Here is a 22,128-nt window from a genome sequence, read left to right as displayed (position 1 = left end):
AAAAAATGCCCTAAATCATTACTGATCAGCAAAATTAAAATTAAATTAAATTAAATGAAAACAACTCTGAGGTACTACCTCACCCAAATACAAATGTTGGAGGGAACAAGGGAAAATAAGTCCACTAATGAATTGTTAATTGTAAGGGGAAGAATGTAAGGGGTTGGACTAGATTATTTAAGAGTATGGTCACCAGGAATTTAATCAATTCCAAGTGATTTTTTAGCAATTTATTTATAAAATATAGAAGAGTGAAAGTAAGAAAACCAGAGAGAGGATATGGTAAGATATCAAACCTACCACTCTAAGTATTTTGCTCTGGCCCCTGGCTCAACTGAGGCAGGGCCAATTAGTCCTCAGCCAGAGGGGCCTCAGCCTTGAGTTGAGGGCCCGGAAATGAATAAAGCAACAATGTCAGTCACAAAGCCTCTCGAGAGGGGAGGTCTCGCCTGTGGCTAGTCCCTTCAGAAAATACAGGAAAGGAATCACTTACCCATGTGGTAGTTCAAACGGAGAGATTTAAGAATATTCACACCAAGTCTAAGGTCTCAGGTTTAGTAAACAGATTCTTCACCAGCCTCCAACTCAAACTCAGAACTCCCCACAGGAAGTTGTAACTCCTTTTTAATAACATTTGTTTTGTGTCACTTCCTGTGCCTTCCTCCACTTTCATGTGTACCAATTACAGCTAAAGTTTTTCTTAGGACTGTTCAGGGGACAGTCAGTGGGTTTTGATTCATCACCCACTATTGCACACATGGGTCACAGACCTCTTCTGCTCAAGTGTAAGTGGGGTGTACACTCTTCTGGTGATTAAATCTAAAAATGGGCAGAGGAGAGTTAAACCCATCTTCACATAATGGAGTTATTTAGAACTGGTCCAACCATTTTGGAGAAAAATTTTGAATTATGTCCAAAAGGTTGTAAACTGTGCATTCTGACTTAGCAATATCACTGCTAGATCTGTATCCCAAAGAGAGAAAAAAAATATAGCAACTCTTTTTGTGAGGAAAAAGAACTAGAATTTGAGGAGATGCCTGTCAGTTGGGAAACAGTTAAATAAGTTGTCTTGTAATTATGAAAAAATACTATCATACTATGAAGAATGACAATGAGATGGCTTCAGAAAAAAAAGATAAGACCTTTATGAACTGATGCTAAGTGAAATGAGTAGAACTAGGAAATCATTGTACACAGTAGCAACACTATTGTAATGATGATCAACTGTGTAAGACAGCTACTGTGATCAAGATAATGCAAGATAATTCTGAGACTTATGAGGAAAAAATGCTATCTACCTCTAGCTAAAGAACTGATGAAGTCTGAGAGCATATTGAAGTATAATTTTCTTATTTTGTTTTTCTTGGCCTAATATGGCTAATAAGGAAATATGTTTTGCATGATTTCACATGTATTATTGATATGTTGCTTGCCTTTTTAAACAGTGGTGTAGGGCAAGAGGAAGAGAATTTGAAACAAAAATGTCCTTAAAAAATGTTAAAAACAAAAATTTAAAAACAGAAGTAGTTAAATTTAGTTTTCACAGCATATTTGGTGGGTGGAAGGGCAGGGAATTGGGATAACATTTGCCTTTCTCCAGTTTTGCCACACTTTTCCATTATTCACCATTTCTTAGATTATCAAGAGAAATTCAGTCATCAAATTCTGTAGGGTTTTTTTTTTTTCGATATCTTATGTTTTAAATTTTTTAGACCTGATGCCTTAAATTCTATAGGAATTTAAGTAGCTTAAGTTTCAACCTCTTATTAACCAATTTTTGTTCTAACCTCCCTGCTCCAAAGATTAGAAGGAAAAACAGGTAACCAAAAAATTTGAGTAGTTCTTTCATCTCACTTTATTGGCCACTATAATTTCTCCATGATTTCCAAACAGCAAGTCTATTCCTTTTATAATTTCCTCTTGATCCTCCTGTCTTTAGTCCTTCATGTCTTTCCACAGATACTCTATAAAGACCAAACATTCTGGAGATTTTTCTTTTCCATCAATGTTAAAGATGACACAGATGGAAATGGCAAGACATGTGGTTAGTATAAGTAGTCTACAGGAGATATGTTCTTCTGAAATTTTCTTGTGAGGCAGCTGATGGTACCATAGATAGTGCTGGACCTGGAATTCAGAAGTCCTGACTTCAAATGTCAGCTCAGACTCTTCACTAGCTGTATAACATTGGGCAAATCACTTAACCTCAGTTTCCTCTACTGTAAAATGGAGATAATAATATCACTTACCTTGAAGAGCTGTTGTGAAGATTGCTTGACATAATATTTATTAAAAAGCACTCAACACAGTGTCTGGTACATTGTAGGCATTCTATAAATGCTTTCCCCCCTTCCTTTCCTATATCTAATATAGATCAGAGGATTACTGTTAGATTGTGAGTTCTTTGAGGGCAAAGGCCATTCTTTCCTTCTTTTTGTGTCCCCAGCTCTTAGCAGAGTACTGGTATATAGTAGGTGATAAATGTTTATTAACTAATGGACTATGGATTGTACAACTGGTGATGTATATATGAAGTAGCATACAAAATATCATCCAGCAAATACATACTCTGAAAAGAAGGTGGGCCAGTCACTTATTGAGAAAGGATAACTGAAAAGAGACTTTGTGCTGTAGCATATTGGATAAATTATCTGTGAAAGATATAAGAGGATCATAGATTTAGGGCTAAAAGGGATTTGGGGCATAATGGTCCAATGCTTTCACTTTACAGATGATAGATTTGTGGCCCAAAGAACCAAAGGGTCTTTGAAGAAGTGAGTCTGATCAGAATTCAAACCAATATCCTTTGACCTCAAATCCATGGTTTTCCACAGAATCAATGAACTATTATTTTTCTAGGACATCAACAACAAGATCCTACAGGATGAGAAAGAATGAATGGGTTGTGACCTATGTTACCACAGGGATTAGATACATTAATGATATGGAAAATCTATTATAATATGGGGTCTCTTTCCAAGTGCTGGTCTCATTCACAAGCCCAAATTTGCTTTCTTATGTAAAGATCTCCATTTCAGTCTGGTTAATACACATACTTGCTACGTTTGCATTTAGGTTTCATTTTTGGTTCTCTTCTAGAGTATTGGGTCCAGTAAATGAGAAAAGGGTAGAGAACTGCTTAAGGTTTACTTTATATACAATTTATTTCTTAGGCTTTTTTTTTTTCCAAGATAGGAATTCAGCTTCTTTGACTATCAATTAGAAGCAGCTCTAGTTCTCATATAGAAACATGTACTACTAAAAGCAATGCAATGATCCAGGACAATTCTGAGGGACTCATGAGAAAGAATGCTATCCACATCTAGAGAAAGAACTATGAGATAGAAATGTAGAAGAAAAACATATGATTTATCACTTATATATGTGTATATGATTTGGAGTTTTGATTTTTAAAAGATTACTCTATTGCAAAAATGAATAATATAGAAATAGGTTTTAGCTGATTACATATATGTGTGTGTGTGTGTGTATATATATATATATATATATATATATATATATATATATATATATTTACCCAGTGAAATTGCTCATCAACTCTGAGAGAGGGGATGGAATAGGGGAGAGAGACAATATGAACCATGGAACCATGGAAAATTTTTAAAAAGAAAGTAAGAGAAAAAAGGGGGGGGGGAGAAAAAACCAGAAACTTAATTATTAGCAAGATATAATTAATAAAATCTAATTACTCACTTTTTATTTTTCTTATTTTTACTGATACTCAGAAATGTCTTGCACTAATTAACAAGTTATCTGATAGGATAAAGTTATCTGATAGGATAAAGGGGAAATGCCCAAATATCTGTATGACAGGAGTGGTATCAAATTCTAACAATTGCAAGAAATTCATCAAGTAATTAGATAGGTCTTAAAACAACATAAACTTGCCTGATCTCTCCAAATCTCATTGGGGAGACTCTTAGTAAGTCATATTGAGGGTTAAAATTAGTTTTCACTTTTCAACCCAGTTTTGGATATCTATGGCTAGGATGGAACTAAAAAATGAGATGTTAGTCACTAGCCCTTCTTTCACATAGTAAAACAGGATATTTTATAATCGTGAAATATTTGAAATAGTGTGGAGATGTGAAATAGTGGAGATAGAAATGTAAAAAATGCCATTATTTTCCCCAGGAATTGCTATTTAACATTACAGATTTTGGTGATAAATGAATTTGGATAGATATTTTCCTCTTTCACTGTTATTCTTAAAGAAGTGGCCAATGAATACACAATCATTTTCCAACCACCTTTCCACTAACTTTGCCAATCTTCTTTAATTTTTCCAAAACCACAGTGTTATACATTACATACTTAGGCGTAGAAGGCAAAACTGAACTCCATTCAGCAAAGCTGTAAAGGGAACAGACCTCAGGAAAATCAAACCCATGGCTCAGCTAAAATTTAGCATGTGTCTCACCTTTTCACCCTGAGGCATTTGGCCTCAGGCTTTCCCCCATCCTTGTACCAAATGTACCTACAAAATCATTGATGTATGCCTTTTTCCTTAGGAATGCAAATTAGGCTACTATATATTGATTTATCACCTAAAGAAATTATTGTATAGACTCGATGAGGTAAATAACATCACATTGTCAATCATTTACCTTTATTGCTTAAGTGGAAACTTGTGCAAAATCCCCAGCTTTCTTTCCCCCCCATATAAAAGTAGATGTAATTTCAAATAAAGTGCTTTTGGTTGCTATCAGGACCTCCGGCCCTCCTGACCCCTCACGGGTGTTTCATCTCATCCTTCCTACCACACCCCATTTTTTTTTACCACTCTGGGACCCCTTGACAGATGGCACACAATGTGGGGCTTCCCAGGAGGAACATTGGAGAGTCACAGGTAAAGAGAATCTTCCCCCCCAAAATGGAGAATCAGGTAGCTCGCATAGGAAGGAAAACCAGGTAGGAAGGACCTCCCCAACTGTGGCAAGGGAATTAAGTAGAGGACAGGGAGGATTCATCAGGAATAAAACACTGAGACAAGACAGTTCATATATCTAAAGTTAAATCAGTTCATCTTCTTTCAGAGGCATCTAGTTTAAAAGGACAAAACCCTTTTTTTTATTCCCCAGTCCCCTTACCCTGAGAAGTGACTAGACTTTACCCTCTTTTCCCCATCCAGAAAATTCATTTCTGCCCACCGTTTTTGGAAAGATTCCATTTAGTAATAGTCACAGAACATTTAAAAACCCTTAACTATTTTAAAAAATTGCTAGGTGATGTAGTTGAAAGCATCCCTTAATCCTACCACAGGTCAGATGAAATTTTGCCCTTTCTGCTGAGGCTGTCTCAATAAACCTCTAAATTTCTCAAAAGAATTGTGTATCTTTTAAGAAGTAAACTTAGAAAGCTCTCAGAATCTCAATATAACACAACAGTAGCTCTGCAAGAGTCTGTTGGAGCGTGAAGAGAGGTATTATAGCTATGTCAAGCTTAACTTCTGACAAAATTAATCATTTTTCTGTCTACCTCCTGAAATGTAAAAAACAAAACAAAACAAAACAAAACAAAACAAAAATCTTGTTCAAGTTAATCTTTCTAGCTGCTGCCCCAATATATAACCCAGGGAGCAAAAATTAGATAACTACATTGAATAATACCTCTAATGATTGAAAGATAGCTGTTACAGCTTATTCCAGACAATTTCAATGTTCTTATCATCCAAGCATTCTTTTATTTTATTTTCTTTCATTATTAATGAACCTCCTTTCCCCACAGATTTCTTTAGTTGTGCAGCTATGATTTGTAATAATTGGTCTTTATGCCAGGATAAAGAGAAGAATCTAGTAATTATTTGCTATAATTTTATGTTCTATGTTGTCAGAGAGTGTAATAAATACCTAGGAATAGGAAAACAAGTGTATTAATGTCTGTGCTGTCTATGTTGTTTGTGTTATCAGTCTATGTTCTATGTTTTGCCTCTGTTGGGAGGTTTTAATTTCAGGGAAAGCCCCTCTCTCATCCTTTCCCATTTGTTTCAGATGAATGGAAGAGATAAACCAGTGAGTGTTTAAGAAATTCAAAAACAACATTTTTTTGTGGATTTTTAATATCCTTTAATTGATTACACATGTATGAGTAAAAATGAATAAATACTCCTCATATTTAAAAATATATAGGACTTTAATAATAATAAAAAAGGGAGGGAAAAGAAAAAAGATTCATTCAGTCAAGTGAGCAGAGCAAAGAGAGCCAGAGACTCATACCTGCAGCACTTTACCAAAAGCACAAGCTCCCAAAAAAATAGCCCCACAGGATGGGTCTCAGTCAAATTTATCTCCCAAGCCTCCAAATATAAAATGACGACATAACTTAAAAGGATACTGGGAATGTAGCTCAGGTGTGGCAAATTTTCCACCTGTACATTTCACCCTGTGATCCTTTGGGAGACTGGTCTCCCTAATGGATCATTTTAAACATAATTCACTAAGGTACATACAATTTTACATAGGGAAAATACAACAAATTGAGGATAAGGAAACAAAAAGGAATCAAGAGCAAAACCAATTAGGGGGTAATCCCCTTTGGTACAACAAAGTACATATAAACAAATATATTCAACCCCCCAAAGTTCAATTCTGCACATTCAGTTTTTCTCAGGAACTCCTGGAGTAACATGTGGTCTCTATGGGCATCTCCATGGCATCTTCCACAAGGAGTTCAGTCTCTGGATTCCAGGAGGCAGCAAATTTCTTACCCTTAAAAAAATTGTTTTTCTCAATAGGAACTTAAAACTTTTCATTACCAAATAAAAACACATTCCCCCTTGAGGAGGATACAAGTATACACATAGGAACCACACAGGGATACAGGATCAAGTCATAAGGCATATGAATCAATTATCAAAAACATCCAAGAAACTTTTTAGTGGTAGGAGAACTTAATTTTTGGACACTTTTCATATGTTTAGGAGAAATAAGCTGAGACCCGATTTTTGGTTTAAGAAAACAAAACAGCTGTGTTCAATTCAAATTAAGGAGAAACAAAAATGTTTTATATTCACCTGCTCTCCCAGCTGTATTTCAAACTGTTTAAAAGACTGACTTGAGTAAGTAATAAAGAAAGGAAAGAAATTTTACAGAAATTTGAGGGTCCTGGTCACAACCTTCATGGATTAATCAGACTGTAAAGATAATTTTAGGGTTGTGACTTAAATCTAAATTAATTGGTCTATCCATAAGCAGAGGATAAACTGTGAGAGTAAAAACACCAAAGAAAAACAACTGCTTGATTACAGGGGTGGAGGGGATATGACTGAGGAGAGACTCTAAATGAACACTTTAATGCAAATACCAACAACAGGGAAATGGGTTCACGTCAAGAACACATGTGATATCCAGTGGAATCATGTGTCAGCTATGGGAGAGGTGGTGGGAGGGGAGGGAGGAAAAGAAAATGATTTTTGTTTCCAATGAATAATGTTTGGAAATGACCAAATAAAATAATGTTTAAAAAAATAAAAAAATAATTAATTGGTTGCCAGGGAAAAAATCCCAAATAAAATACCCAAGTCAGTCTGGAAATTTATGGTAATTTTAATTAATATAGAGGGAAGGATTTAAAGAGAAAGAGGGAAGAGGGTATAGGATTTCTCCCGCCTGGCCTGTGCCAGGGGGAGTTCAAGATTTCTGCTGCTAGTTCTCTGAAGGAGATTAGAGGCTTCTAAGAGGATAAGTTTGGAAAGTAAAGGAGGAAAAACTCATCCAGAAACTCACCACTGATCCGGGAAATAGCTTGTAGCCATGTCAAGATGCCAAAAGGCCCACACTTTGCCACCAACCAATTCTCCACCACCAAAAGGTACCTGAGAGAGGAAGTGAGCCAAATATATAGACTTTTTACCCTTGTGTCCCCTCCTCTAAATGCCCATTCTTTAGTTCTCATCTTCTTTGATTAGGTTATATCTTTTGAGTTACTTAACACTTCTTTGTTAAGTTCACCTTTTGTTAGTTACTTGATCTTTTTTGTGATTAATTTACCCTTTATAGTTACTTAACACCTTTTTGTATTAAGATCTAAAAACAGACTTAACGTAAAGTTCTAGCTTCACTATAAAGTAGGAACTAAGTACCTTCATTGTTCAGTCAGGAGATTACAACTTTATCTTCACCATAAAGTAAGATCTAATGTAGGGTGGAGTCATTTAAAGTTCACAATGATAAAACAGAATTCATGTTCTGAATCTTATATTTTTCACCAGTTAGCAATAGTTAAACATAAACTCTAAAATGTGTATTACTAAGCATTTAACTGTTCTATATTATTAATCAGTTATAATAGTCTTATATAGTTCTATCTATATTTATGTCAATCTTGAACTATTGTGCATTATTAATCACTAGTATTGGTCTGTTTCTGTATTTACACCAGTTATATTAGTCTTGTGCTATACCATACCCTGCTTACTGTTCCCCACTGTGATAGAGGAATGATCCAGAGACTTTGAAGGGCAGAGCCTGGAAGATATGCAGAGGTTTGCATCCATGGGGGGGGGGGAAGGGTTGGTGGAGGCTTGGAATCTTGAGGAGAGATTCTAGGTGGGAGACTGTTGATCTCTCTATCTTGAGACAGCAAAGGTGACAAGCTGATCAGAGATTTCTCTCCTGAGCTATTCAAATCCCTCATTGATCCTAACCACCATTTCCCCCCACCCCAAGACACCAAGAATTGTGGCAGAAACTGAGAAGAATAAGAACAGCTATCAAGATCTCACACAGCTCTTGTGACACCCTGAGTCTGGATATTGGTGCTGCTGTGATAAAGACCAAGGGTCACAAACCCTTAACCTGTTAAGAGATAGGCTGGTAAGCCTGGGTCTCTCAACTTTGGTAGGGGGGGGAGAAAGAAAAATATTTTTAGACAGACAGGGACTTCCTTATCCTCTTTCTTATAAACTCCAACCTGCAGACATCTTGCTTATATTACCCCTAACTACCATTTGTCAGAATAAAGTTGTCAGTTATCTTAAATTGACTTCCTTGTCATATTGGAAGAAGGAGAGAGCAGATTTCTCTCTCTTTCCTCAAGGGAAAAGGTTCACCCATTAAAGTAATTTATTAGAGAGGAATAAAGGCAGGATTAGTGGGGAGAAATATTTTGAGGAAGACTGAAGGGGGAAATCCATCTCTCCCTCCTTCTACCTTCTGGACATTTATCATCTACTTTTCCTCTATTATAAACAACCCAACCCTCTACACCACCTAGATAAGGGCATTCCAGGAAGATAGTAAGACTTCTCCTAGGCTGGGGTTTTCTGCCAGGAATGCCCCTAGAACACCCAGGAGTGGACTATTCAATAATATGCAAACTCTATTCACCACTTGGACTATATCACTAGCTCCAGTGTTTTTCCATCAGCTCTTAGGCCATTTCATTACTTTAAACTTCTTTAAATAAAGACTTTCATACCTCTGGACAAGAAAGGAGTTTTGAGTCTCCCATTCTTGGGGCGAGATCTTGCTACAAACATTGGTGTGTTTTTCTCACAATAGTCCTCAGACTTATTGGGGTCCCATTGTGGGTTCTGTAATGGCCAATGTTTCACTTCCTCAGTTTGAGAATTATTAATGACTTCAAAAATGGCCCTTCTCCCTTAGTTAGCAAGGCATGCATGAATTAAATCACCTCAACTCAGCTTGGATTAGAACTCTGAAAAACGCTCTCAAGCCTCCTGATTACAAGCTAGGGTTCAGTATCAAAATTAGGAGTCTCTTTCATCTTCATGTTTAAATCAGATGGAATAATTGGGACATGATTTCTTAATTTTACCAGGTTTCCTTGCAACTGTAATCTCCAATAGCTAATTTAACTCTTTTAATGTCTTATAATCAAAGGAACTGAATCAGGGCAGTGTAAATATCTTTTTTGACCAGGATTTGCAGAAATTAAAGGTTTCCTTTCTAGACATGCCTGGTTCAGTTGGTAACCCTTTTTCCACCTATGAGATAAGTGGCATATATAATAGGCTTTCACATAGGATGGTCTAAGGGGTCCCCATTTTCAAACTAAGGTCTCCCAAAAAAGAAGAGAAAAAGGGGAAAATTCAGGTTATAAAGTGGCTGTTTGCTTAGGAATCCTTGGGCTGCAGAAGCCTCCTCCCATCCTCATCCCCAGCCAACCCAAATTTAAAGAACAGGGGGCAGGGATGCAGTGGGGTGTGGGGTGGGAGACTCCCACCCATACTCCATCAGGCTCCATGGTAAGCATGCCCTGGCTGCTGGAGCTAGGCCTGGCAGTGGCTTTAGACAACATAGATTCACCATCTTACTGGCAGTTCAGATGTACCCAGGACAAACTGTCCTTCTACTTTGGCGCCTTGATGTCAGAACTCCACCTCATACCACTCCCTTGAGATCATGTGGTTCTGTTGAACCATTTAAACACAGTTTTATTGAAAAACAACAAACAAAAAACAGTGGAGACAAAACTGAAGGTCATTTCACCATTAAATTGACACATTTATTCCTATATCTGTAAGGCTAGGCTAAAGGCTTTTCACTTTTCTAACTTCAGTATCTAAATTATCCCATTACCCCCCTCTCCCTATTGAAAATAACACATGAAAGAGATGGCGATCTTACCCAAAGCTTCTCCTTGACTTCAGCTTCTCAGAAACCTGGAATTAAAAACAGAATTCTTCTCTACCTTTAATTCACACTTACGTGTCAAGGGAAAAATGAGATAATTGCTAGAATAGTTGAGTGTAATTGGTGCTTGCCCCTTCTCCCATCACTGCTCTGTCTAAGATAACTAATCTGATCTTGACTCATACTAGCCCAGTAGGCGTTATTTAGGAGGGTTTCTCTTGGGGTTATAAGCCTTGTGTCTCATACTACATAGCTCCTGAGCTTCCACCTCCATGTTTCCCATTACCAAATGAATTAGCTAACTCAACTCATCATTTGTGTTGCTATTTTAAGAGTTAGTTTGGGGGGATCTGCAAGTTTGGGGTGCTTCTAAATTGGTGTGATTCAAATCAGGGAGAGGTGGATTTATTCCTCTCCTGGCCTGGGTTCTGGTCTTTATCCAGAAAGAACCTCTGTTCTCCTCTAGCAGCAAGCACTAGTGCTCTTCTCTTCCTTAGACATGTAACCTTGTGTCTGACCACAAACACTCCTCTCCATCCTAGAGCTGCAACCCAAAGCTGAATATGGGCAAAAGAGGTGCCAATCCATGCCAGCTGTACCCAGTGTCAGCAAGGGTCCCTGTAACTTTTTCTTGACCAGTTGTCCAACCCCATTGACCATCTCCAGTCTGAGAGCATTCAAAACCGCTTCAACAGCTGCTGTTGCAGATACCTCTTAAGATCCAGGGTAGAACTGGCTCTGGCTCAGCTTTACAGGCAAGTTGGCTTTCCTGCTGACCTCCCAAGTTTTCTTAGGCTAGAAAAATATCTGCTAATCTCAAATTTTATTAGATCATTATCTTAAATTTGTTTGGAGAGAAATGTTGGGAGAGTTTGGCTGAGTTGCTGCCTCTAAACCACCACCTTTATCTTTGCCTCTTTCTATTGGAAAATTTACCAAAGTCTAAAAGGGGCACAATAGTATAATAGTAGGAAGATTTATATTTGAGTGTTTCCCTCAAAAACTTTAAATGCATTCTCCTTTAAAAACACCTAGTGTCAGTAATGAGGTCTGCTTTGGCCTTATCTTGCTTGCTTCCAAGTCATCACTGCATTTCCTGGACATCTTCACCCACAACACTGCTTAAGTACACTCTCTCCTCCCTACATTCTAGTTTGCCTTCATGTGTGGTATCTCCTCCCATTAGAATGGCAGAGCCGTGAGGACATAGGATATCTTGCTTGTTTTTATTTCTGTCTCCAAGCTTAGCATAGTGCCTAGAATATAGTAAGGTCCTAACCGGTCCTTACAGAGTGAGAGGAGGCCAGGTAGGACAGATTTCCTTGTTCCCATTCTCCAAGTATCCATCATTTCATCTGCATGGCTACAACGTCTACAAAAGCAAATAGCTATTTGTGATTTTATGTGGTGCAAAAAATTCATCAAAGGCAAGTAGGCACCCTTCTTCCTGCTCTGCTCCTGTTTCCTTTTTCCTTCCTTCTCATATTCCATTTCACTCACGGCTCTGAAAAACTATTTGGACCAACAGTCACATTCCAGTAAACCATCTTGGCAGAAAGGCTTAAACAAGACTGACAGTATCTGACAGGCCTCAACCTATTCAGTGAGATGGGGGAGGGGGTGCATCAAAAACATGTGAAGATTTTCCCTGGTAGGAGGGGTAGGCAAGAAAAATTTTTCCACTGTTCATAAAGGTAGCTGAAGCAGGTACTGTGGAGAGCTTAGAGTTTGGTCAGATATCAAAGAAGTCAAGGGCAACCCCTGTTCACTGAATTCAGGGCCATTGACAGTCATCCTGCCTTATCATTGGACTTTGTTGACTCTGGAAGAGAGCGTGAGACTGAGGACTTTGTGCAATTCTGCCTCATCTAAATTTATGTACACATTACCATTCCACTATTGGTTTTCTTCTTAAACAAAGGAGGAATAGCAACAGGTCCCCCCAGGAAAAGCCTATCCAGTCTCATGATCAAACTCAACCTAAACCTCAGAGCAGTGGTTGTTTCCAGTGGTTTTTCTTCCAAGAACCACCCTTTCAACAATGTGTTAAAAACTCTAAAAGTAATTTAATATGTAATATTCTTTTGGATTTATCCATGAATTCATATGTCTAATAACTACCTTATAATGAGTTTATAATGCTTTAAACATCCATATACCTGTTACAGAGGAAAAATAGTTTTAGTCAATTACTTGCTATTTAAGGTAACTAAATAATTTTCAGTGTGAATGCCTTCAGTCTGCCAAGGGGTTTGTGAATCATTAAATGTTAACTGTTCCCTTAGAAGGTCAGTTCTGCAGAAAGGAAGTTAGGGAGGAGCCCAAGAGCAGGCCAGGAAGGATCTCAGATAAATTTGTCCCTACAAAAGTTGAACTTGAGCAAAGAAAAGGCAGAAGGAAAAGAGAAATCTGAAGACACAGGCATCCAGATAAAAGAATGGGAAATGCAGGGAGTGATTCAGGACTTGACTATTATTCTGTTTTGTTTTGTTTTATAAATGAGGAGGTCTCAACATATGATTTGTCAGATAGACTCCAAAGTTGAGTAACATTTTACATCAAGATTTTTCAAGGGTCATTTCTTTTAGAAATATTTTTTATTACTATTCAGAGGAACATTTTTATCAACCATATTGTAAATGCAAGTTGTTTGCTATTTTTGCTCATCTCCTTTTAGAGGCAACTTGGTTTAGTGGATAGAGAGCTGGTTGTAGAACCAGAAGGACTTGAATTTAAATCCTGATTTTAACACATACTAACTATTGTAAGGATGATATTAGAAAATAAGTATTGTTTTATTAGTTTAGAGATATGAAGTAAAGTGTCTGCTTGAGACAAGAATTGGATTTTGAAGCAGAGCTGAGAGAGCATCCTAATTTCAGATGTGACAGTTATAACCATTTTTCTGTGTCAATTACTGTCTCTGGCAGTTGGTTGTTGGTCTCTGGCAGTTGGCAGATACACATGCTCAGAGACTCTCTCAGGGCTGGAGGAGATAACATCTTTGCCTCTCTCTGTCTGAGGGAAATATCTGAAGGAGATCAGTGTTTTCCTTTCCCAACTTGGGAAACACTAATGAATATCTATTGTGGTTTTTGTAGATTGTTTAACTCTGAGAAGACCAAAGCAAAACCTGGTCTTTGGTTTGGACTCTAAGTCTTAACAGACTATTTTATTTTTTATATTTTATAATTTTATAATTTGAAGTGGAAGTTAAGATTTATAAGGATAATAGTGGTAGTTTTATTTAGATAGCATAAATTTGGGCTAGTCAGATCAGGGAGGATCTGGGAAACACAGGAGAAATGGTTCTTTGCAGAACCTGGGAGTTTATTTGGGTGGATTTAGAATCCCTTATTATTAGAAATCTGTCTTTATCCTTAAAAAATGTCAATAAATATTTCATTTTTAAAATAAAAATCTCTTTAGCGTCCTTCCACCTGGCCCTGAAGGAAAGTTCATATTTGAGCTTTACTTCATCACTGAAAATTTTTTTGGTTACCTCTATCAATTGTATCCAAGCAGTTCTTGAACAGTTTTGAACCTATATTGAACAGTTTTTCCATCTAAGTATTTTATTTTATAATTTGCTAATTTTATTTTTATACTATGTGATTGGATAGATCACTTATCCTCTCAAACATAACTCCAGTTTTCTGAGTCTTCAAGTTCTAAAAAAATAGATTTTTATTGTTCATTTGTTTTTTGTTTTTTTGACTCATGCATAGTTCCTTTTGAGATTTTCTTAGCAAAGATACAGGAATATTTGTCATTTCCTTCCTCAGCTCATTTTACAGATGAGAAAACTGAAGCAAAAGGGTTAAATGACTTGGTAAGGGCCATATAGCTAGTAAGTGTGTAAGGAGTCTTCCTGACTCCAGGCTTGACTCTTTATCCACTGTACTACCTATGTGACCCTCTAGAGAAGTTCTAGTCCTACACTGGTGGACAGTGGTTCCTTACTAGAGTTCCCTACACCAGTGAAATAGATCCAGTCTCTATCCTTGAGATTTTTTTGAGTTATAATTTATTATTTAAAATATATGTAACATAACAATATATAACATAATAACATAATATCTAAGATTTGTTATAAATATGTAATAAAGTATAATAATTATGCTTATCCAAAAGAAATAAATTCTCATATTTTGTCCAAAAAACCTGTCTAATTATTGTAATCATGGAAAGAACCACAGTTGAACCTCCAGGGGATGGGAGACTGTGCCTTCTCCCTTGTTATATACTTAAGGATGTTATCTGACCCAGATTTAATGCTAGAGATGTTGGCTTTTACTTGGCATCTTGTTCTCAAGGCTTAGTTTCAAGACTATCCTGAATCTCAGGACAAAATTACTTACAGCTTTGTTTATGGCACATATTTAGAGTTTCCTTAAAAAAAAAAGGAGTAAAAAATGATTCCTTGAACAATATAAATCAGGTAAGGAATAGGTAACTTATTCACACATACCTGGTAATAAACATAAAAACATCAGTATAATGACTTATAGAAGATTCAGTTACTTAACTTATAACTATGCCTAACCCTTTAGGAAGCTATTAATGAACATTATTTAGAATATAAAGCAATTTTCTGGACTGCTAATTAGGCACCAAACATTTCACATTAGCTCTACACTGTCCAAATAACTTCCAACTTTTTTTTTTTTTGTAAAATGGCCAGTTGGGTTAATCCTTTAATTGGTACCCATTTCCTCTAAAAGCACGTGAATAATTTCTGAACATTCTTTCCATGATATGATACAACTTTAGCCCAATAGAACCCAGCACAACCTCTTGAGTTCATAAAAACACCTTCCAACCTGTACATGTCCATCTTGGGACAGATATTCATTTAAGAGTAGAAAAGAACAAACATAAAAGCAGAGAAGACAGCCACAAGGAAGGACATCATACAGACTTAGCAAAGTACCCCTACACTAGCTTCCTTATAGATGTTTTCATAATGCTGGGATCAGGAAAGGTCATTCCATCCTCATTCATTACTGGGAGTCCCAGATTTCACATGATATCACCCAGGCCATCAAATCAAGGAAGCTCAAGTTGGAAACTCTTCTTTTTTTTAACAGATATAGCAGCCTGCTATGTTCATTCTGTGAGCACAACTACTCTCACAGAGCAGAGAGCCAAAGGCCTATTCAGAGTTACTTTGTTATACCAAAATACAAATTCCTTTCAATGTTGGATTGCCATGTGTCTGGATCAGGCACCAGAGTTCCAACATGGCCAACCAGTAGCAAGAAGGAAAATTTTGAGCATGGTCCATGGGATAGTTTCTAAAGACCGTTTTTACTAACTTTCTAACATTTTTTGTTGCTATGCAGTAAAGAAAGTTCTTGCCTCTAAAGTCCTTAGCATTAATAATTTGTTCAGCATCATTAATCATTAACAATATGATTTTATGATATTGACATGGGCACTGGACCTCCAGAAGCTCAGGCAAACTATTATCAGGGAAATTAATTTGCTCCCTTACATCCTCATGACTCCTGGCCTAAAACATCCAATGACCCTTATAGGACCCTGACATAATTGTCCTCCTTTGATCATCCTTTAGATTTAAGATGGACAGAGAGATGCACCTCCAGGCTACAACTTGATCCTATCAGGCTACATCTCAGACATCTGTGTGTTCTCTAAAACTAAGGAATCTTTATGAGAGTCATTCCCGATGTCTCCAGGCAGACCCCAGTCAGATGACCACCCCACCCCACCAAAAGCCGGAGTGACGACCACTGTAGAGTCACGTCCACACTATGGCACAGCATTTGTTGCAAGAGTATAAAATCCCCAGAATTGATGGGTTCTGGGAGCAGCCTTCCATCTTGCTGTCCCACCTTGCTATCCTCCTGGCCATTCTCAACATTACTTTCCTAAATTAATAAATTTCTCTTTTTGTTTTTAAGCTAAGTTTTGGAGTCTTGCATTCTTGCAAAAGGTATCCTTCCTGAACCCCAGGGGTACACATCTGAACCCCATAACAATATGACTTTATCAGTGGAGATTATCTTAAACAAGAGGTATTACTATCTGTTTTGCCACTGTACAATGCTACACTATTTTTAAAAACAAATTCCCAGTTAGTTGGAATAATGGATTTTCCTGAAGTGGTCACAAGTATTCAAATTCACACTATCTGATTTTATAACTATGCAAAACATGGTTATTGGTGATAGCCCAATGGAATAAGCAGTACATTTAAATAATACAGCCTCTTTGAGGTATCCATTAACTGCACTAATTAGGACCTAGCTATATTTCTAGTATTATGGGAACTTGCCCTCCAGATGATACCCTAATGGGCCCCTTTTCCCAAGAACTAAGATTGACATGTCTTTTTTTATGTAGTACCATAAAGATATGTTATCTCAGAACTTCAGGTTTCACTGACCTGACCTAGGTCACCAGCCAGACCATATGTTAAAGAGAAATATCTGGGTAGCAGAGACTAAGATTGATGTGTGTTAGAGTTAAAATGGTTGAGATCTTAACTGTAGTGATTAAAATAGTGGAAGTTATAAATTGTGATAGATATAAGAGAGGGTGAGTAAATTTGACTGCAGAAATTATGTTTCACTACAGTGTCTTGGTTTTTAAACCAAATATAAGGTGGTCACCAGAGAAATATTCCCAATTATTCAAATACCCAAGTCAACTGGGTTTTATAGAGATTTTTAATTAATAATATAATGAGGAATTAGAGAACAAGAGAAAGAGTAGGAAAGGAATAATTATGAAGGGTCTCAAGCCAATATGGCCTAGACCTGAGTCTTAAGAGAGAGAATCAGTCAGTCAGTCTTTTAACACTCACCACAAGGTCTGCCTAAACAAGGATTCTAGTGACACCAGGCCAGCTCCATCTCAGCTGACTTCACCAGAGAGAGCTCCAGTGAGACCTCCTTAGAGATTGTCCTCCAAGAGCTTCCCTTCTCCAGAGCCTTTCTCAAGAGATTCTTCCCAAGTGATCCTCACCAGAGATCCTCCAAAGGGATTTCTCTAAAAGGATATCTCCTCTCGAGAATCTGCTTTTTCTTATATAGGGGTTTTTCTCCCATGTCACCTCCCCTAAGTCCTTACATCTACCAATCACTGTAGATGTTTTCCAAAGGACTGCCCATCTAAATTCCTGCAAAGTCGACCAATCTCCTCAATAAGTCTGAATCAGAAAAAATGCTGCTGTGTCAACCAATCTCCTCAGTAAATCTGAATGAGAGAAAACACAGCTGAGTCAACTAATCTCATCAAGAGAAAACTTGCCCGACCCTTTTAGGTACCTAGCATCCCATTGTATCAATTCTAAAAACAGGCCTGGCTCAAAGAACTCCTTGCCCCACCATAAGCATGGATCCAAGTACTTTCTTTGTTTAGCAAGGAGTTTTCTCTCCTAAAGCAGTCTTAAGTAAGGGTAGAGTAGGGGTCCTCCCATTTCTGATCCTGGCGAGTTCTCACATCAAAATGGGGAATGTTTCTCAGTAGGGAATTTGAGGATTCCTCAATGTGGAGTAAAAATTTTTAACATTCATAAATCTGTGAAATTTTAAGGTTTACATGTGTCTTCCCTTTTGGTGCCTGGGTTTCAGGACAACCCCCACCCCAGGAATTCCTCTGCACTCCCTCTACCACAAAAGTGTATAAAAAGCCTGCAAGCCGCAGACCCGGGGCCAGTCACTTTTAGGGCTGAGCCCCAAATTGCAGTTTGGTTAATAAAAGTACTTCTTGTGTGTTGCATTACCATGTGTGTCTCCTCCTTGTAATCTGAACCAGAACAAGATAGAACATTAGAATCTTAAAAAGTTGCATTTTTCAGTAAAGGACCTAATTTGTGGGTTTCCACTAAATGCAGCAAGGGGTGTGCCAAGCACTAAGGAAACTTGAAGTATCCTGTCTTGTTGCTTTAGAGACTTTGTATATCCTCCAGGCTTTTTTTTTTTCCCCTTGTGGAGAGGAAAAACTAACATGTGAGTTGATTCTGCCCAGTCTTCCTGCAGAGAAAGCTACACAAGTACTTGGTAGACTTGGACTAGGATTCACAGGAGAGTCTTCATTACCAAACTAGTGACCAATGTAGTAGAGTAGTGGGGGGCAGAACAAACAATTCAAGCATTATATCTGGGTCTAGGTTACATCTGTTCTTTTAGATAGGGCTTGGTTGGCTCCATTGTTGTTTTGTTTTTGGATAGTATACTTCTTACTCTTTCAAGTACATTTTATACCCATATGTGCACAGATGGTTTCTATCCACTGAAAAGAGGTGCCTGTAATCAGCATGGAAATGGAGAGGGAGGACACTTTTCACCTAAATGATATCTATCACCAAGGAAATGAATGATTGGGGAAAAAAAGGTATGCTTGTGTTAACTGGGAAAGAACACAGAACTATTAAATAGTCCGTGTCAACATGGAATCTAGGAATCCCAAACTTGTGGCCTAGTAAGATCTGATGACCCCCAAATTTCAGGACTAGCTTATAGGTTGGAGACCCCAAAGCTTGCCCTTGTTCCCTGTTCCCATGGGAATCTACCCTGAAGGGAATCCCAGGCTAGCAGTTTCAGACTGAGTGGGAGACCCTCAGGGGAATGACAATCTTAGCTGGGTGAGATAAGCATATGCTAAGGATGCTCTTTGTTTTAGGTAGTCTCCCCTATTGTATCAGAACCTTTCCCAAGAAGATCCAAACCTGGGTCAAGAACATTCTTTAGTATCCATTGTAAGCAGCCCCTTCTCTTACAGACTAGCCTCTAGCTATGACTCCTTTCCCAAGCTTGAGTTTATCCTGTCAGTATAGTTTGAACCCTCCCATTTTCTTTGTAGCTATGGTGATGTCAATCCTCTTTCCCTGCCCCTGGACTCCCTAAAAGGTATATAGGACCCCCAAATTCTTTTGTTCCCTGGAGTCCATCTAGCATGGTGGCACTCCCAGGGGTCAGTGAGCAGAGCGGCCAGAGTTCAGTCCTCGGACTCTGTGCAGCCATGTGTGGCACACAGCTCTGTTGTCGAGGTCTATTAGCGCTGAACCCCTTTTTGCCCTTGATTAAAGAGTGATTTTGACTATTTAATAGTTCTGTGTTTTTTCCCAGTAGACATTAGAAAAACTACTCTTTATTAAGGAAAGAGGCACAGTGCCAAGTTAGGTATCTATACAGAGCTGTGAACCACACATATACACAGAGTCTGGAGGATTGAACTCTGGATGCTCTGGTCACTGACCCCAGGGAATGACAACCACTCTAGATTGGACAACTCCAAGGAGCCATTAAAGCTGGGAAGCTTAAATACCTTTCTAGGGGAACATGGGGGACTGAGTATGAGAAGAATAGTTGATTGGCTTTACAATGGTAATAAAGGAAAATGAGGAGTCCCAGACAGGAGTAACAGTGAGGTTACTGTGGATACAAAAAAAATAACAACAATGGATACAAAAAGGAAAGACCCAGCCAAGGACTGAGCCACTTTGGTAAAGGACTTTGTCCTAAGGGGAAAATCCATTGGGACCAAAGAGATACTCAACACCTGATGGGATTAGCCCTCCCCTCCTAAACTACTTTAAGGTCTATTGTTAGCCAGAGACTAGTGAAGTTGGGCTTTCCCTCAGGGAGAAACTCTCTTGTGATATGGTCAAAAGTGGGATTTTCACCTTTAAACTAAGTAAACTGGGGTCATTAAATCTTTCTAGGCTACAAGTTTGGGGGCTTCTAGAGTCCACATTGACATTGTCATGAAATAAAGGCAAGGAGAAACAGGTGGACAGTGTAGGCAATGCACTAGAGTCCACAAAATGCTGAAAGTCCGAAAGGAAATCCTCTTACCTATTTGGCGGATGAGCAGTGGAGAATTTATAGGGAACTATAGACAATTATTGTATGGGTACTTGACACCGTACACCAACTTCACAAAAGTTCCTTGTGGGTAAAACACTCAGAACGGGCAACCAGAGGCTGACAGAAAAATGGGTGACGGGTTAAAGTCTGAGTGGAGAAGAAAAGAAAGACAAAGACAAAGAAAATTCCAACATGAAGTAGTCAGTAGTTAGCTCTGGTGGAGTAGAACGTCATTGGAATAGAGCTCTGGTGTGGAAGAACTTCTCTCCTAGCCCAACATACTAGTGTTTTTATTGGGGTAACAGGAGTATAGGGGGAGGGAGAATGATCATTAGACAAGAGGTCTGATACATTGACACTATGAGGTAATCATCACAAGAAACACAATGCCTTCCTAAGACAATAGGTATAGCTAATGCCCTAAGCTTGATTAATACAGATGTTAATTGGTTGTTATTGGCAAAACAAGGAGACTGAGATAACTGGCCAGTCTTCCAGGGTGTAGTCTCTGGGAAGGGCTAGGATTTTGACAAGGTTAAGGTTCAATTTAACTCAGTTACAGAAAGGAATAATCAGAAATATCATGAGTCAGCTTTTGAGTACCCCTAAAATATTAAGAATATGAGTATATGCCTGGACTCCTACAGCACGTTAGCCAAACAGGAAACTGCAATTGTCACTCCAGAGTAAGGAAGGAAGGTTTTATTACACATGTATGAGAACCCAGAAGGGATCTTTCCTCAAAGTTCTGGGCCCTGAGTTGTGGAGTTCTGGCTATTTTATAGGTTCATTTGGGGGCACATATAGATACAGGGGCATTGCATGATTGGAGACACATATAGGTACAGGGGATTACATGATTGCATGGAAAAGGGGGAGCAGCCCTGCATCCTGTTACAGTATTATTTTAAGAGGCTTCATCCTGTTGCAACATTGTTCAAGTGGAGGCGAGAGGGAGGCAGCTTTAGGCTTGTAGAGTCCTTAGAAGGGTACAGACAATATAAGACCAGAACCCCAATCCATCATGGATTTGTCAGGTCACAGTATGGGAAGTAATAGTGTCCTATTGACATGGGCACTGTACCCCAGAAACCCAGGCGAACTATTATCAGGGAAACTCTGTTGCCCTTGCATCCTTGTGACTCTTACTCTAGAAACACCCAATGACCCCACCCAGGGTCCTGAGATGTTTACCCTCTTTTGTCCTCTAGATTTAAGGTGGACAAAGAAATGAATCTTTATGCCTCCAGGCAGACCCCAGTCAGATGACCACCCCACCCCACCAAATGCCTGAGGGACTAACATCCTGGTCACATCCACACCAGGACATAATATCTAAAGAGTATATAAACCCCAGAACTGATGTCTTCTGGGGGACAGCCTCTCCATCCATGCTGTCCCCCATGGAGGAACAGCCTTTCCTTTCATGCTGTCCTCCCAGGGAACTGCTCCCCACCTTGCTGTTCTACTTTGCTATCCTCCTGGCCACTCTCAACATTACTTCCTAAATTAATAAATCTCTTTTTTGTTTTTAAGCTAAGTTTTAGAATCTTGCATGCTTGCAAAAGGTATCCTTCCCGAACCCAAAAGGGTATCCTTCCATGCCCATAACACTATGAAGTGGAACTGGCATGGGCATTGGACCCCTAGAAACTCAGGCAAACTATTATCAT

The 22,128-nt window shown here is 38.4% G+C and overlaps 1 long non-coding RNA gene across 1 annotated transcript; it reads right to left on the bottom strand.

Moving 5' to 3' along the window:
* Positions 1-6,074: 6,074 nt before the first annotated feature.
* Positions 6,075-17,625, bottom strand: LOC107649134 (uncharacterized). The gene is made up of 4 exons (XR_001622584.2): positions 17,449-17,625; positions 10,611-10,645; positions 7,746-7,834; positions 6,075-6,728 (listed from the first exon to the last, which is right to left on the bottom strand). It is a non-coding gene; the product is annotated as an uncharacterized LOC107649134 (long non-coding RNA).
* Between the last annotated feature and the right edge of the window lie 4,503 nt (positions 17,626-22,128).

Source organism: Monodelphis domestica, chromosome 4, assembly GCF_027887165.1.
Source record: "Monodelphis domestica isolate mMonDom1 chromosome 4, mMonDom1.pri, whole genome shotgun sequence".
In the NCBI taxonomy this organism is placed as follows: Eukaryota; Metazoa; Chordata; class Mammalia; order Didelphimorphia; family Didelphidae; genus Monodelphis; species Monodelphis domestica.
The sequence above is the reverse complement of the archived record's forward strand: the minus strand, read 5'-3'. Positions and strand labels throughout refer to the sequence as shown.